The 19260-nt window shown below is 33.8% G+C and overlaps 1 non-coding gene across 1 annotated transcript; it reads left to right on the top strand.

Moving 5' to 3' along the window:
- The first annotated feature begins 18486 nt into the window (after positions 1–18486).
- Positions 18487–18560, top strand: TRNAI-UAU (transfer RNA isoleucine (anticodon UAU)). Its single transcript has one exon. It is a non-coding gene; the product is annotated as a tRNA-Ile (tRNA).
- Positions 18561–19260: the final 700 nt, after the last annotated feature.

Genomic DNA, 19260 nt, shown 5'->3' with positions numbered 1-19260 from the left:
CATTGCAAGCACCACTCCTAGGGTAAGGTAAACCCACTCTTTCTCCTCAATTTCTCTCAAATCTGCAGCCTAATTGACGATTAGATGCAATTTCTAGGGCCTAGCATTGATCCTCGTCAATTTAACCGGAGCGAATTTTTGAATTTGGCTTTCCAAGCACCACCCCAAGGTTAGGGTAAGATTTAGGAAATTAAACAAATTCGATGATTTTGGTAGTTTAATTATTTATTTGGAGTTTATGGGCTTAGGAAATTTTAAAATAGTATTTTGCCTAGGGTTGAGTTGATTAAATTAGGATGGATTATTACCAAAGTATAGGATCGAGTTAGGATGGGGATAGGAATGGGTAGATTAAGATACTGTTAGGAAATCTGAGTTGTTTTCATGGCTTTGAGGCATAAATCCCTTGACGAACTTCAGTGATTTTCTTATTCAGTCGAGATTTTCAGAAAATCACAGTAAATACATCGATGGTGATGTTTCTAAGTACTAACCCCGGTTTTCGACATTTATTTATTTTCCAATTTAATATTTGTATCGATTAGGCTATGACGATGGGATTCTAAAAGTATTTTCTGTCTTATCTTTAGGATGGATCTCAAAGATAAGGGTGTTGATGCTAGGGGGAAGCAGCAACTTGGGAGCTTCCAGCGAGGATGATCTTGATACCTCTATTGTGTTGTGAGCTATAGCTCGCCAGGTCAGGAGAGAGATGAGGTAGGAGTCTAGAGAGTATAACCGTCCACCTGCAAATCAGGGTTGCAGTATTAAGGAATTTACTCGTCTAAACCCTCCTACTTTTGCGAGAGGACCTGACCCGATAGGTATTGAGAATTGGGTTCAGGAAATCGAGAAGATGATGACAGTACTCTACTGCACTGACAAGTAGAAGGTTCTTTATGCCTCATTTAAAATGATGAGGGAGGCAAAATGTTGGCGACTTTCTGTGAAGCTACTTGAGGGACAGAGACTAGTACTAGTGCCACTAACCTGGGCCAGATTTAACGAGCTATTCTGTGATCAGTATTCTCCTTCTTCTACCCGGGAAGATAAGGCAGAGGAATTTACTAACCTAAACCATGGAAGTATGATTGTCAGGGAGTATGCGGCGAAGTTTGTGGAGCTATCTCACTTCGCACTTATATGATCCCTGATGAGGCGAGGAAGGTAAGAACATTCGAGAAAGGCTTGCAACGGAGGATTTTTGAGTAGGTGGTGGGGTTCTAGATCCAAAACTTCTCAGAATTGGTGGATTAAGCCTCGGTACTGGAGAAGAGCTTACAAGACGATATAAAGCCATCAGAGCAAAGAAAGAGGCCTGCACCTTCAAGCTAAGGCTAGTCAGGGTTCATGGAAGAGATGAAGGAACAATGTGGGCCTAAGGTAGGAGACGAGAGATCAAGTTTATCATGGTTATCAGGATGATTCGTCCTACCCTGTATGCCACAGATGTAACATGATGCATAAGGGTGACTGCTGAACTGGGAGTGTCAACTTCTGTCGGTGTGGTAAGTTAGGGCACATTACAAGAAATTGCTGAGAATCCCTGGCTAATGCACCTACACCTAACTAGATCTAGGAAAAAAATTATGTACCTCGAGGCGGTGCGGCACGTGTGTACACCATGATTCTGACTGATGCGTATGTTGCCCGTGGCGCAGGAATAGGTAATAAGTTTATGTTATAAGATAAGCAATAGTTATTTCCAATTTTAGATCAATGTAGTTATTTATAGTGGTAGAGCATGCTGGAATATGTGGTAGGGGGTGGTCCGTTAATAATAGAATCTAAATAGAATTAACGGTTCATAAATTTCGAGGACGAAATTCTTTTAAGGATGGAAGAATGTAGTAACTCGAAAAAAAATTTTAAAATTAATTATTAATTAATTAATTAAACATTATTAAATTGAATTAATTAAGTTAAATAATATGATGCGTTGGCCTAACAAGGCTTACGACTCTTAATTTTGATGATAACAAAGTAAGGTAATTTAATATGCTTCAAAGTTGTGATGTTTCAAGAAAACTAGATCTTGGAACTCAACATAATTCATATGATCACACAAAACATTTTTAAAGTTCACATCAATACAAGTGATCAAGAATGAAAGTTCGAAGAACAATGAAGCTCAGGACCAAGAGAACTCAAAGCAATAACTTCAAGACTTCAAGGAGTTCAAGAAATAAAGAGTTGAATGAGTCTATAGAACACGCTTTGTAAGTACTTCAACTATACTTAAATATGAAATTCGTTGAAGCTCATTAGGTGTAAGAGACCTAGAGACCTAAAACTTAATCATGGAACATATTTTTTTAAGTACAAATTAAAATTTCAAGAATTGAGAAGCAAAGAGAGTTCTTACAAAAATATCTTAAAAACAGTATTCTTGTACATAATAGTAGCTTGACTAAAATCCTCAATAGGCTGACAATTTAAATGTTTTTAAAATGCATAGACAGAAGATCTTCAGGCTATTGCCTAGATCCTGACAGGCACTTGACCAAAAGGTGACACGCTACTGCCACATGGGAAATTTTAAATTTTTATAATGGAAAGATTTTTTAAATCAAATTGCTTGGACTTCAAACTTAATTAAAACTTGGACACTACTCCAAGTAAAATTGGGGATAAAGTTAAATGTTGTTCTAAATCTATAAATAGTCCTCAAGACCATTGATTTTTATCACCAAGCATCAAATTCAGCTCTCAATCTCTCTCAATTGCTCTCATCATTCAAAGGCTCTCTTGCTACCATATTGTGCACGAATTCTACTGAGTGTTGCTGACTTTCAATCACTAATCTTGTGCTTCAAATATGAATATTTCAATCATTGAATTAATCAGTGATAAACTTCCTTGAGCTTCAATTTCAATTTCATATTGATTTACTTTAAAGTATATAGTTTGAAATTGTACTAATCAGCTCTTTTGAGAGTATCTTGTGTACAAAATCTCTTGATTATTTTCTTGTAGATTATTGACGATTCCAAGGTGTTTGGATCATTGGACCGAGCGCGGGGTATCACTTGGAGAGGGTGCTCTGCCCTTAAGGATGAAAATTTGTAAATGGTTTGCTTTACCCGGAAAGAGTGTTACTAGTGGAATCTTTTGGTGGTATTGGCCAAAGGCGAGGACGTATGCTGGGGATAAGCCGAACCTCGTAAAATGGTGTTGTTCTTCTTGCCCTATTCTTTTAAATTTTAGTACTTCATATATTGTGTATGTGTTAAGTGCAGGTTGCAGGGCTCAAACACTGAATTAAAAAGAAGACTCTTAATTTAACGAAAGTACATTTCAATTAATCGTTTGCAGAAACCTACAAGGGAATACGTTAGTTAATTTGCGGAAATCTTAATTAAGAGAATGCAATAAGATCAATTCAAAAATAGGGTTTACAAATTGCTTACAGGGCTGCTTACAAAACAAAAGCTGAAATTCCATAAAGGTCTCCAAATTGTGATTGGTTTGGTATTTGTGGTTGCTTATTCTTAAGTTGATTGGTTGTTTAAGTTTTCAGTTAATTTGTGGAGTGTTTGAGTTTTAATTGTGAATTGATTGGTTTACTTAAGTTTTGTTGTGTGTATTAAACAAGTAAGTAAAAAATTTGCAAAAGGAACTTAAAGATTTTAATAACCCCATTCACCCCACTCTTGGGATCACTATTTCACTTTCATAATGGTTATATATATATATATATATATAGGTACTTAATATAATTTTATTATAATTTAAGTTATATACATATATAAAGGAAGCTAGAAGCTTCCTGAGCTTAAGAGATTTCAAATTGAAATCTTGATTTGTAATTCCTATAGACAGGACCCCCCCCCCCAGCGTAGCTCTTGTCATTCTCTCTCCTAGCCTCCACTCTCTCTCTCTCTCCTCATTTTCTTGGCAAATACCTGACCGATCGAAAAACAGAAAATACCACTGGGATCCATTCTCCGCCATCGTCAATTTAACCGAAGTGGATTTATCGTAGAAGCGTTGTAGGCACCACTACTAGGGTAAGGTAAGCCCACTCTTTCTCCTCATTTTCTCTCAAATCTTCATCCTAATTGACGATCAGACGTCATTTCTAAGGCCTAGCGTCGATCCTCCTCAATTTAACTAGAGCATATTTTTGAATTGGACTTTCCAGGCACCACTCGGCTAAGGTAAGATTTAGAAAATTAAGCAAATTTGATGATTTTGGTAGTTTAATTATTTATTTGAAGTTTATGGGTTTATGAAATGTTAAATTAATATTTTACTTGGGGTTGAGTTGATTAAATTAGGATTTATGAATTCAGGGTTGTGTGAGTGCCGCAGGCACAGTGTTAAGATCCCTACAGGCGTAGTTTCAGGAAATCAGGTAACAGGAATAGATTAAGCTAGTTGTTTTGTAAATTCTACTAGTTAAAATGGAAATTATATGTGTATGTATATGATTATCATGCAAGTTTTGAAAGCCAACCATTTAAATTGAGGTTTTTGAGCCTAGGGTTGAGTTAATAGTTATTATTTTCGAAAATGAACTGATTAAAATAAAGAAAAAGGCTACAAGATTTAAGTAATGGATTCTCTGGATAATTTGACTCGTTGAAATGATTGGTTGGAATTGTTTTACATTTTCTAAAAATTGGTCAAGGTGAGTAGGGTTAATTATCTTTGTTTTTCTTATTAATGCTTATTTTGAGTATATGTTAAATTGTGGAGATAATTTAACCTATATTTTTAGTAAAACAGATAATGAACATGGATTGACTTATTATTTCAGTAGTTATATAAATATGTGTATTAATCAAATTGTGTGGCATGAGGAAAAATGAAAATACTGTGTTGAGTTATGAAATATGTATAACATGTGGAAATACTAAAATGTGTTGGGTTTATACTATATTTGGAATTGTTTATTCAGAGCAGAATTGTAGTAACCCGACCCAAAAAATTAATAAATAAATAATAACAATAAATAAATAAATAAAGAGATATTTTGGAAAAGATATTTTGAAAGAAGATATTTTGAGATATTTATATATAAATATCTTGGAGGAGATATTTATTTAGATTACTTAAAGGCTAAGTTAGGTTTTATTCTATAAACTCTCTCTAGGTTTTATTCTATAAACTCTCTCTCTCTCTCTCTCTCTCTCTCTCTCTCTCTAGGATTTCACGCCATCCGTTGCCGGAATCCACGATCCGTCGTCATCACATGGGTCGGGAGTAGAATCTCTATGTTTATTGTAGAACGGATCTTTGTTTTTGGAATTTCGAGTTTTTCCCTAAAATCGAGGTAAGAGTCTGAATTCAATTTCGGTTTGGTAGATTGATAGTATAGGAAATTATATTGAAGTATTGTTCTTTGATTTTTAGGTTTTGGGGACCCCAAGTCATTGTTTTCGATCGATTCGTTCGTGTTTCGGTTTCAGGTTTAAGGTAAGGGGAAATTGATTACAATAGTTATTTCATAAAACTAAACCGCTAAAAAAATAGTTTACATTCATATGATTGATTTGACTGCTATTTTACTAAATTTTACCGGGTTGAAATGTCGGGTTTTGTGATTTTACGATTTTGGTAAAAATATGGGTTTTGGCGTATAGTCTCCAAATGTTTCAAAACTTCTTTATTTGTATTATTATGTATGTATGAGATGTCTGAATCCCTTATTTTTATTTAAATGGTGTTTATTGTATTATATACTATATTGCGAATCTTTCTTTAAATTAGTATGACATGTGGATGAAAATGAACTTGTGAACATTTGATATTATTGATATGGATTATGGGAACGGAGTTCCAAATTGTTATATTGGAAAATGTTGAAAAACAGGTGTCAGTTATATATCGTGCTAATTATGCAAAAAGGGTAAACCGAGAGGGTGAGTGCCGGTTTATACCAGATATGGATATATGAGTTTGTGAAAATACTGGAATTGCACTGGTTATCATGTTTTGTTATAAATTGTATATATGATAAGTGGAACCACAGCTTGCAACTATTGGAGTTGAAAGATACTACCACCTAAGAGGTTGAAAGATACTACTGACTAAGGAGTTGAAAGATACTACCGAACTGGAGTTTAAATACTTTAGGGTAAAGCGGTTTATAGTCCCGATACCAAAAGGCTCAAATTTCGTTGCCAGTGAGTATAGTGCAACCACACATGCTAAGCGGTGTGGGTATAGAGATGGTTGACTTGTAGGAGTTTGTAATCACTAGTGAATAATGGACCAGGGGAGGCAGTTAGACTATATATGAGATAAATGATAGTGCCTGCACTAACAAGGCATTGTTAGAGATATTAGTGCACAACCCGTGCCATAGGGTAAAATAGGCATTATTTGTGATACCAAGTTGTTGGTCATTCTATATTCATATACATGATTTAAAAGCTTATATGGAAAAATGGTATTGTTTATATTGATATATGTGTTGTGCTTCAGTATCGAAAACCTTTGTTGTTTTATATATATGGATATATGTTTTAAATTGAAATACTCACATATGGTCATACACTGATTGTAATACTTTCTTCCTTACTGAGTGTCTCACCCCATTATACAACCTCTATTTTCAGGTCCTTCAAGACATCAGTCCTAGTTGCTAGAGCGACTGGGAGGGTGGTTTTTGGTTTAGTTGTGTAAGTATTCGGTTATGTAATAAACTTAGTTAGAAGCATCTTTTTGGAGGTTGTGAACACTGATTTATGTATTAAGTTGGATGTTTGAGAATTTAAGAATACAGTTGGTAGACTCTGGTATATACCTAGTATAAATCCCGATGGATATTTATGTTTTTCCGCGACATTTATATCCCATTTTTGTATGATTTACACCCATATGTCCCTGTTTAGGGCGAGTTGTTCATGTATGTCTATTAGGTACAAGTTATTATGTATGTAGGTTAGCAACCTGGGTTCGTTTAAAAGGTCGGGTCATTACAAGAATATTAATGTTAAATTGCAAAGTATGGTTTAAGAACTCCGGTTGACCATAGTATGCATGGTATCATTGCGAGAGCTATAGAGAACTTAATGGGACCACACGTCTTAGAGAGAGTGTTGGTATTAAATAGTTGATTGAGCTATGAAGGGTAGAGTTCCTCCTAGAGTCTAGACCAACATGAGAAAGCCAATCAGACTGGCAGACTGAAGAGTTGGGAATTGATTTAACTCTGGTAGGCCAACCAGGGTTAAGTCCAACCTACCGGATGCATAACCCGTCATGAGGGGAAGTATGTCAGTTTTTTATCCATCTGACAGTGAGTTCTAAAATCATATTTGCATATATAAACCCGAGTATAATAGAAAAGTGCATGTAAATACGTAACAGTGTATATGAATATAAAATATATGAAGACAGAGGATGCGAAATGTGAAAATAGAGTATGTGATAAGAGAACGGAGTAAAGTATATGAAAAAAGAGCATATGAAGAGCCGTGTTATATATGAATGATGGAGATTATGAAGAGTTGGGATTTTATAGAGATAACAACATACAGAGTAAAGTAACAAAGTATTAAATATAGTAGTATTATACGTATTTCGAGTGAAGTAAACTCTCCGCCTAAGGGTTTGCTGAGAAAAGCGAGTGCTCTGGTAATTACAGTCTGGTACCAAAGCAAAAGGAAGTTACATGTATGGGCATATAATTTTCCCTATTCTCGGAGACTTCGCTTATAAACATAACCCCGAGGGCTTACAGAGTAAGTTGAGTGCCCTGGTAGTTGTAATGGTATTAGAGCAGAGGGAAGGTATATGTATAGGTGTATAATCTTCCCTATCCTCAGGAACTTTCACTTATAAATAATTTTGTGCGTGTGTGTGTGTGTGTGTGTGTGTGTGTGTGTGTGAGTATGGGCTAATAATGATTTTATAATTGTAGTTAATTAACAACTGATGATATTTTGTATACACTAAACTCATGATAGCCATACACTGGGATTAATCTATTCCGTCTTGCTGAGATGTGTCTCACCCGTTATACAATTCATCTTTTTCAGGACCTCTGCGTGATCGAGCTTAGCGAGCTCGAGGCTAGGTTTGTTGCCATAGAATTTCATGAGAGGGTACGAATCTTGGATGTATTTTTGGGTTTATGTTTTTTGTTTTGTTTTTTGAGACATATATATATATATATATATATATATATATATATATGGATATTGGACGTCGGGAAGTTCCTTTTTGGGATGTTTATATAGAACTCTGGTATATTATTAAGGATGTTTATTTATTTTTCTACTGCGTGATTGAGGTTATGATATCAGACACAGGTGATTGGATCACATCACACCCCAAACCCCACTTGGCAGGTTCGGAGCGTGACATTTCCTGACCATAATTCCTATGGAGTTTTGAACCCTATAGCAGAATAAGGGCTCCTATTGATTAGTTATACTACTGTATCAGCAACCTCTACCCAAAAAGATTTTGAAAAACTTGAGTTAGATAGCATACACCTAACCCTCTCCAAAATGGTTCTATTCATTCATTCAGCCAACCCATTTTGCTGAGGTGTGTGCTTTATTGTTCTGTGCCTAGCTATACCCTCTTTTTGATAGAATTTGTTAAATTCATTAGACAAATAGTCCAAGCCATTATCAGTTCTCAGTGTCTTTACTTTCCTACCCAACTAATTTTCAACTAGAGTCTTCCACTCTTTGAACTTGGCAAAGGTGTCACTCTTATTCTTAAGGAAGTAGATCCACACCTTCCTTGAGAAGTCATCAATTAGAGTTAAAAAGTAGTTAGCTCCTCCATGAGATGTTACCCTTGCAGACCCCCGCAAGTCTAAATGAATATAATCCAAGGTCTATTGAGTTTTATGATTAGCATTCCCAAAACTTTCTTTTGTTGCCTTTCCATAAATGCAATGCTCACAGAAAGGTAACTAAGTCAACTTTTCTGTGCCCAGCAGCCCTTGTTTTTCCAGTTCTAGGATTCCCCTTTGACTGATATGCCCGAGTCTCATATGCCATAGCTTGATAGCATCATCAATAGCATTCTTCACAGGTGATGCTTCTCCAATAACAATTCTCCCAATAAGAGTATACAACCCATTCTTGACCACTCCTTTCATCAAAGTCATAGATCCCTTAGCTACCTTCAAAACCTCAGAATCTGATTTGAAGGTATAGCCAACTTGAGTAAGCATGGCTAGGGAGATAAGATTCCTTTTAAGTTCTGGTATGTACCTGACTTCTTGGAGCAGCCTATCCACACCATCAAACATCCTTATTCTTACTGACCCGATGCCAAGTACTTTACAGGACTTGTTGTTGTCAAGTAAGACATAACCCCCATCAGTTTCTTTAAAAGTTTCAAACTAGGACTTTGTTGGACACATATGAAATGAGCGGCCAGAGTCTAGTAGTATCCATTCCTTTCTTGAATCAATATAAGTTACATTTAATACCTCAGCACTATCATACCCATCCAATACAACTGCTGCATCACCTTCATCAATTGGTTTCTTCCCCATATGCTGCTTCTTTTCAGGACAATTTCTCTTAAAATGTCCCTCCTTATGACAGTTAAAGCACTTTAACCTTTTTCCTTCAAAATTTCAACCTCCCTTTGTTATTCTTGTTCTTGTTTTCACATTTTTTTTGTTCTACCTCCTATATTCAAACCCTCTCCAACTTCATTCTTTGACTCCCCCCCCCCCCCCCCCTTATTTTGTAACTTTTGAGAATGTAGAACTGATTGGACTTCATCTAGATTCAAGCTCTCTTTACCATACATCATGGTTTCTTTTAGGTTAGCATAGGAGGTATCTAAAGAACTCAACAGTAAAATGGCTTGATCCTCATCACTTATACTTATGTTTATGTTTTCAAGATCCAAGATTATCTTGTGAAACTCATCAAGATGATCATCCACAAACATACCTAGACCCATTTTGAAGGTGTGGAGCTGGGTTTTCTTGTACAGTCGAGTGGCCAAGGATTTTTTCATGTACATGCTTTCAAGCTTGAGCCAAAGTGCTGCTGCTAACTTCTCTTTAGCCACTTCTCGCAGTACTTTATCACCAAAAGAAAGTATGATGGCACTGTGAGCCTTTTGCAATATCTCAGACTTCTCCTTTTCTGACAGAGAACAAGGCATGTTCTTTTCACCAAGAAGAGCATCCTGGAGACCCTGTTGAACCAACAAAGCCCGCATCCTTAGCCTCCACAAACCAAAGTCATTTTTCCCCGTGAACTTCTCTACATCATATTTGGCTATCCCCATCATGATTAAGCTCTAATACCAATTGTTAGAAACACAGTTCTTCTATGTAAAATCAGAACTAATGCCAAACTGAAGTAAATCTTGCATAATCGAATCAAGAAAGAAAGAGAACTAATTGTTTTTAAGGAATTAGAAGAAGAAAACACAAATTTACATGGTTCAGCCAATATGGCCTACATCCATGGTGAGAACCAGACGGAAGAACCTTTATTGATGAATTCAATTAGTGTTGAGATTACAAGCATACCACCTCACAGTCACAACTTCTCTATATTTTCAAGAAGAACTCTGCCCCTTGGTGTTTTTTAGCTTCCAATCTCTCTTCCTGATCTTTGTATTACCAAGAAAACTAATCATCATAATAAAGGACTTTAACAAACAACAAACATTATATACAACACACATCTCCTAACTAACCCAAGAAGCTTAACAGAAATCTGCTACTTGTCACTTGCAACTAACTACTAAATTGTCATCCCAGATTCAACCTATAACTGTCAACTACAAGTTGTTTGTATTAGTCACGTGTGTGTTAAAATGATTGGCACTTATCATTACATCTGACAAGCTAGCTGATTGAGTATAACCCCTTCCTTTTCAAATTGTGCCTTCAAATCATGTATGTTTTGTTGCCATTGTTGGAATGCCAAGCAATAAACCAAAATGCGTTGCAACATACACATGGTGTAGTCAATAGGGGTGGGGCTTAGGAGGGAATTTGACAAAATGTTAAAAAATCCTACTTTGAGAAACTCACTAAAGTGGATAACTTTTGCCTCTTTTTTAAGCCAGTGTTTTTATTCATAGGCTATCTATTTTTGAAGCTTTGCTTCATTGTTTTGGCCTCGAACAGTTCCCACCTCTCTTTTCCCTAGTATGTTGTCTATAATTGGGCGAAGGAAATGGCTTTCATATATGCAAAGTGTCACAATCCGACATCGAATGTATACTATGGAGATGTTAGATTCATAAGGTTGGTTTATGCTTCAATTATGTGAGGCATCATTACACAGAGCTTATTTTCAACATATGTAGAGACAGTTACTTATTGTACGAACTTTGGCACCTTCTAGTAAACAAGCATAATGCTGAAAAAGATAAGAGAACTTATTTAGCAATACCAAAATAGAAGATTCACTGTTTTCTCCAAGAAATAATTATAAACTGCTAACCTCTCCTTGAAGATTATCTAAATTAAGAACAATTCCCAAAACAACATTCAACTAAAGCTTGCTCTAGTATTATTAGTTCGAAACACTGCGATAAGGAACCAAAATCCTTTTTGCGGCCAACATTTATAAGTCTTTGAGGAGGCTTGGTTAGAACCACTCCCACCCCACCCAAAAGAAAGTAAAAAAAAAAAAAAGCCAAGACAGAGCAAAACAAAACAACTCAAAAAAGAAACAAAAACAAAAACAAAACAAAACAAAAAAAACAAAGCCTTAATGAGGTCTTTTTATTTCTTTTTTTGTATATATAGTTTATCATAGTATCTTCTTCCCCGATGAAGACACTACCTTTTCATGCCCATAAATCCTCTCTGTTGGCCCCCAATGAAGGTAAGACTAAATCTAGGTCCCTAGTACTGAGTGGTGACGAACGACGACGAGTACCCGCCGGCGGCGTTTCTGTGGGATTACGGGGATCCTAATTTCTTGTTTGATTTTTGAGGGCATATGTTAATGCATGCGGTTGAGGTTAGCAATTAATGATTGATCTTAGGCGTGTAGTTAATTAGATAGTTGCATGTGTTTTATTGCACAAATTCGATCATCTGCTTGAACAGATCGATACAAATTCGATCATGCATGCTTAAAACATTTAATCTCAAACTCCATCTTCAGGTAACTATCATTTTTTTTTTTTATAAGTTCTTAGCATTTTTATACTTCATGCAATACCCGAATGTGAATGGAGAGAAAAAAAAAAAAAAATGAATATTTCATTTTCCTCCATCTCATTCTTCACTTTGTTTGCTTGGCATGAATTTGTAGTTTTGTGAGTTTGGATGAGATTAATAACCTGTGACTAAATTATAGTTAATTTAGGATTTTATATTTGTGGACGTCATGTAAATTTAGATGTCTAAATTCACACGAGTTCAAATGCAATACCCGAAATTCATTATTTTAAACACACCCTTATTAATGTAATTTTGGGTTCATTGCCAGCTAGTAATAGATTTGAACAGTGTATGATTCGTAGTTTGCGATTGAGTTGATCCAATTTATTTGACTCATAATACTTTGCTTAATTAATTCACTCAAGTTGTAATCATAGACTATTATGCTATACATTGGAATGAATGGCTAAATAGAATAGCAAATTGTATGACGAATTTTTAGAAGTAGATCAATCAATTTCATTCCAATCCAATATTACTAGTCAAAAAATTGTTTTCCTTCATGTACATATACTGCTTACTAGAATACAATTGATTTCAGAATAGCTTACTTTGTGCTTCTTTATCATTCTAGGAATTTTCCTATTAGTGGTTTAAACTTTAAATACATATTGTTCAAAAGGTACTTAGCAGTTTGAAGATATTAATTATAGTTTAATTGGTTCTCAGATGTATATATGTTCTCTTTTTGATTGGGAATGTGCAAGAAGTCTGCCTATGTGCATATACCATGCATGAATTAATGATAAGTATGAAATTGTTCTTGTGGCATTTAAGATTTTCTACGCAGTTAAAAGTGAAATGGAATGGTGCCTTTGGCTAGTCCTTCTCTTTTGACTAACAGTATATGAATGCATGCATGCATATTTCCTTAGGGTCAAATTATAGTTCAATTGTTTGACTACCAATACTTAGAAATGGGGAAATTTGAGAGCTCGGGGTCTTCTTAATTTGTGAATGATCAAGGTTGGAATATTGCCCATTGCCCAATATATATAAACAATTCTTTTTCTCCTCAGGAATCTTTATGGGCGGTATTCAGATCAGGCAGTGGTGAATTTAGAGTGAGAAGGAACCAGGAGTTGTGTGGAGTTCAAAAAATTTTTGTATTTCATTCTTACACTATTTGCCTCTTACTTAATTTGAGTGCATAGTCCGGTTGGGTTGCTCAAGTGGTAAGAGTGACTTGTGACTTTGGTGACCCCAAGATCATGAATTCGATTCCCCCTTGATAGTTTAGGTCTGTAAATTATCAGGAGTACGTCAATGGGCGGGTGGCTTTAACCCTCGAACTTGGCATTGCACCATAGTGTTCAAAATGACGCGACGATGACTAGAGTTCTCGGGTTATAAAAAAAAAATTAAGTGCATAGATGATATGGAAGAAATAGTTCCCATTTGGATTTAATGAAGAACCCTAGGTAAGAGCTATTATAGAGGTTGATTTTGAACAACAAACCCACGATGCACGTTGGTGGATGCATGGTTGATGGTCAAGGAAATTAAGGTAGTTGTTATCTTTAGCCCTTCTTCATATGGGAAGATTAATTAATGAATCTTTAGTTACATAAATTAATTTGGTTAAATCTTCAGGGGCGTTACTAGCTAAAAAGCTGCCTGATTGAAGATAACTCCTCAAGTTCCTTTTCAAGATGCGCTTCTTACGTAATGTTATGTATTGTTTCAATTGTTGGAAGGCCAAGCAAATGACAAAAACGCATGATATTGTAATATGTATACATGAATTATTCTACATGAGTGACTTTGATGAAATTAGTATCACTATTAAAGAGCAATTTTTTTTACAAGTCCACTAAATTGGTTAAGTTTTAACCTCTTCTTCAAGCCAGTGTTTTTATTCATGGGCTATCTGGTTTTGAAAGTATTGCTTCATTTTGTTGTTTTTTTCACACTTTCAACCTCCCTGCTCCCTCCGTGTGGTGCACATAATTGTTGTGGAAGGAAATCCAAGTTTCTTGTTCGATATTGAATACTAGTTATGATCTTGTAGAGTCTTTGAAATTAGTTAAGATTATTTTTGAGTAGTCATATCCAGTAAAGATTTATAAATATGTGTTGCATAGCATTATCGTTTGCTTAAAATTGAGAAGGCTTACTTTTGGGTCTTCTAGGGGACATGGCAATGGTTAGAGGTGGAACTTTCACATTCGAAGCTTAGGGTTCGAACATATGGAGGAGGTTGGAAAAGGACATTAAATGTGATATGGGCTAGTCTAATTAGATAGCCCAAGCCAAGTAAGCATCCGACCCAAAAAACAAACAAAAATAAATAAATAAATAAATAAATAGAGGTTCACTTCTAACAGAAATATATTACTTGCTGATCAATATACAAAATTATTGCAGCTCTCCACAATGTAGAAGGGTTAGGAATATAATACAAAGCCCTTATCTTGGTTGAAGCACCTTCTACTTTGAATGATTGTTGACCAATATTTCATTAAATTATTTAGTCCATGACATAAGGAAAATAGCCATCGGTATTTCTTTTAAGAGTCCTTTGGTTAGAAAGAAATGAAGAGAGAGAAAATAAATGAGTTACTCTCAACTCTTATACGTGATTTTGATTGATGCAAGGTGGAGAGAAGAATAAAAACTAAAAAGTGGAGGAAAAAAAGAAAAGAGGGGGGGGGGGGGGATAAATAGAGAAAAACTAAGAGCCAGATGAAAGCACTCTTTGAAAACTTTAGAAAAAGTAACCATCTAAGGAATACTCATTTAAATAACATTTAATTACCCTTATGTCTTCTTTCATTTTATTTATCTCTTCTCTCCATCTAAACCAAACAAGGTGGAGAGCTTTGGGGGCATGTATTTGGTTTTTTTCTTTTTTTTAATGTGATGGTTGAAAGGTTACAATATTTTCTATTAATGAAGTTGACATGAGGTGATGACTTTTGTTAGGACAAAAGTTTTTCAGTGCTATTAAAATTCCACATTTAGAGGATTTCAAATTTGGAAGGACTTTAAACAAGTAAAATATTGGAACTTTTAAAATAGTATACCATGTGCCATTTTGGCTTAAGTTGGCATTTGTGTTTTGTGGTACTCTGTTCTCTTCTTAAAGTGACATTTGCTTGTTTGGAACTTGCAAAATATTAGAAAATATTTTCATGATTGATTACTGAGAAAAGTGAAAAAAAAAAATATATATGAACTAATAAACAAAAAATTGATTTAACATATTAAAATGAATTTTTATTTTTTATAATAATTGGCTTGGAGAGGATACAATAGAAAATGAAATTTTTTTTTTTCATTTTTTCAAACAAAATTCTTGATCCAAACGTAATTGTAGAGATAAATTTTTATTTTCTAAGTTCAATCTTTTAAAGAAGTACAAAAATGTCATATTTTTTGTTTCTATTTTCTAACATTTTTCTATGAAATTTGAAAAATAATAAAAATATATTTTCAAGTTTCCTATGCAATTAGAAATTAAGGTATCAATTTTGTAATTATTTAAGAAACTAAAAACAAGCCCTCCATACTTTAGAGGCATAAGCAATACAGAGTGAGCAAGTTTTGAGTTAACTGATAAAATTTATATGAAGCATCTTGGTAAGCAAATCAAGAGGTACATAAACTTTTAAAAAGGCATGAATTTAGTTTTAGGCTGTAATTGAGCTGTTCTTGAGTAAGGGCCTTAATTCTTTACACTTAAACCATTTTTAAATGGAAGTTAGGCTCTTAATGGTATAAAATTTATTTGAATAATTTTGGTTGGTAAATTTCTTAATGGTAAATCACTGCACCTACTGAACCAAAGATCTTCTAGTTACTAATTCGATAAGGCGCTTAGTCAAAGGTTAGGCTCTTTATTCTCGAAATCTGATATTATATGTATATTCAATTATCGGTTGCCAAACAATTAAAAATGTTCAGCATTCATATTCAGAGACAAACTCTAATTATCCGTGAAGTCTAGTCCACAGATTTAAAATCAAATTCAATGTTTTATGGTGCTTAATTTGATGGAACGCCCACGACTCAAATACCATTTTCAAATAAAAATTAACCCAAAAAGTAATTTCAAAATGCGAGAAATTTAAGCTCGAGTATTTGGGTACTAATAACTCCTCCAATGAGACGAGGCGAAGACAAAATGTCGGCAAAATCTTGAGATATATTCCTATTTAATTTCTGTGAATATAAGCATTTACCCAAAAAGAAAAAAGAATAAACAAAATCAACTTAATGTAAATGTGTAATTAAAAAAAAATCCTAAGTAAGAAAATGCAAGCTATTGCCTTAAGGTTGAGAAAAATGTGCATATTATTGCAAATCAATTTTAACTTTATATTTTGGCTTCTGTAATTTAGCTAGTTTTCTTATATCTATGTTTACTTTCTAATTTACTTTGAATTATTGTAAATTTTCACTAGACAAATATAGGCTACATAGCCAATGATAAATTTTTACTATGACTTACTAAAAATATTTTAAGGGGTTATAAAGTTGATGTTAGGAATTTATTACAAATATAGCACTAAAATTAAACTCGAATCAAATTAAAATATACTTCACAATTAGATTGAGATTGGATTATTTCACTCTTTTTTCGGAGATTCAAGTTCTCTACGATTTTTTAGTTTAGCACACGAACCGATGCAACCACACTTCATTTGACTTGTCTCCCGCTAGATACAATAGCCCGATTTAAATTCTAATTATGCACAAATGGAAGAGTTCAATTAAATAAATAAATAAATAAAGATGATTAATGTCCTTTGTTAGGCTTGTCTCTTCAAAATAACTTTTTGACCTTTTTCGCCCCCTTTTTATAGTCTCTCTCTCTTAAGGTTCTATAACTGCGATGTCTCTATCGCTCCCTCCCTCACCAGCCACCACCACCTCCACCTCCTCCTCCTCCTCCTCCCTCACTGGCCACTGCCTGCTCCCACTCCTCCACCCTGATATAGTTTTAAGATATAATTATTATTAATCATTGTTAATTAATTTAATAATAACTATTGATTACCATTAATTCCCAACTAAAAATAATGAATAGAATATAATCAATATTGATTAAAAGTTTTAATTAACATCAAAATATTTTCATTCATAAATATTAACATTTTAGGTTTAATTTTTGTTAATTAATTTTAATGAATATTATATTTTTAATTAAAATATTGTTAATTACTTTTAATTCATATTACATTTTAATTGAAATATAGTTAATTCTTCTAGTGTTAACTAAAACTTTTAATTAAAGATATTATATAGTTTGTTAATTAGATAATGCTTCATTTAAAAATTTTAATTGAAATATTAATTAATTTGTGTATATAACACTAAAATGTTAACATAAATATTAATGATTGTTAAGTAAAAAACAAAAAACCACAGTTAAAAATATTGTATTATTTGTTACTAATATTATTAATATAATTTTATAATCATATACTATTTTCATTTACTATCATATATCTATGTTGAAATTTAATATTAATATTATATTAGATTCATATAGTACCTATATAAAAGTAACCATATGAACATAACGTTAATTACAGTTACATGTTTGTAAATTTGGTAAAAATTGTTTACATAAATCTAGAACCAAAGAAAGAGTTACACTTTTTTATTTATTATTTTTCCTTTTATTCTCGTGGGAACTCCTGCCACCGACGAGCCTTTTGGATCCTCTGATGCAGCACCAATCCCACAGGGCATCGACCTTCCCCCCCTGATGCACTTCCCATGTAAATCCATATGCGGTCACAATTTTCGGACGCCTATTGGATGTTCATCAAATCTGAGCCTAGTACCCATGTCAAGTTATAGGTTACAGGACCCGATAAAACCTAGTCAATTATTGGTTCTATTTGCGCTGAGTGCGTCTACCAAGACTCGAATACACGATGCTCTGTTCTTACGTGCCAACACTTTTATAATTTTTTATAGGATAATACTAATTTTTACTTGTGATGCACTTAATGTCCAATTTTTTTCACACACAGTCGGTCCTAAGCCCAGGTAAAGGAGGAGAGTTGCGTTAGGTAGCTAACAGTCAACATAAAATTTGTCAGATCACTATGATATGATTCCATACCATATTTTTATCTTAATTTTGTAAAAATATGTCCACCTTTATTAGGTTTTAAAATTATAAAAACTTGTTTTGAGTTCTGGTAATTAAAAAGATGTAAACGTTTTCTAAGATTTCAAAAATCATATAAACCTAGTGAATCATTTGGCCCTGTTTGAATATTGAAAAATATTAGGGACAAAAATCTCTTCTTTCTATACAAAATACCTGGATGTGTACATATAATTCCCATTCGCTTTAAATATATATATATATTGTGTAAGGTAAATGATACAAACGTCAAGGTCCCGTAGCTCAGTCGGTTAGAGCGTTGGTCTTATGAGCCGAAGGTCGCGAGTTCGAGCCTCGCCGGGACCACCTAAACATATAATTCTTTCTCCTCTCTTTTTGCCTCCTCAACTTCCCTGCAGGCACCTTATTATTTATATCCCTCCATACAGGCCACAGCATGTCTTTTATTTATTTTATTTAAAAAAAAAGAAAAGGTAAATCCCAGGGATTACAATGAACAATACTTGTTAGGGCAAAACACCAACTTTTCTTGAATTTTAGCAAAAAGAGAGAGAATAATAAGGTTGTTTTACAAAGTTCTAAAATCTTCACCGATCTTCTCTTAAATTTTGAATTACGGACCTCTTATTATAGGTTTGAAGAATTTTTAATTACTCGACTAGGATTAGTGTCTTCCTACCTTATTTCATAAAGTCGGTATATTTTGTTATTTGTTATTGGTTAATATTTCAATCAAATAATTGCACATTTGAAGGAGGAGACTCATTCCTCGTACAATAGTTGCCTCTTCTAAAGTTTAAAGAGAATGCAAATCTCCTCTAATAATCAGCTCAAAGAGGGTATTGACCTATTTAGTTAGAAAAATATTTTTTTATTTTTTTTAGCTTCTCAAAAAATTATAAAAAAAAAATAATTAATTTTTTATTTTTACAACATTTGTATGAATTAAATTAACAATAAATAAATAAAAAATTGGCATTGTATATCTACCATATAGTTTTATTTTTCATTTCTAACTTTTCAAATAATTTTAAAAACGCCTCAT

The sequence above is a fragment of the Malania oleifera genome, chromosome 12 (assembly GCF_029873635.1).
Source record: "Malania oleifera isolate guangnan ecotype guangnan chromosome 12, ASM2987363v1, whole genome shotgun sequence".
In the NCBI taxonomy this organism is placed as follows: domain Eukaryota; kingdom Viridiplantae; phylum Streptophyta; class Magnoliopsida; order Santalales; family Ximeniaceae; genus Malania; species Malania oleifera.
Note: the sequence above shows the minus strand (reverse complement) of the source record. Positions and strands in the feature narration are given on the sequence as shown.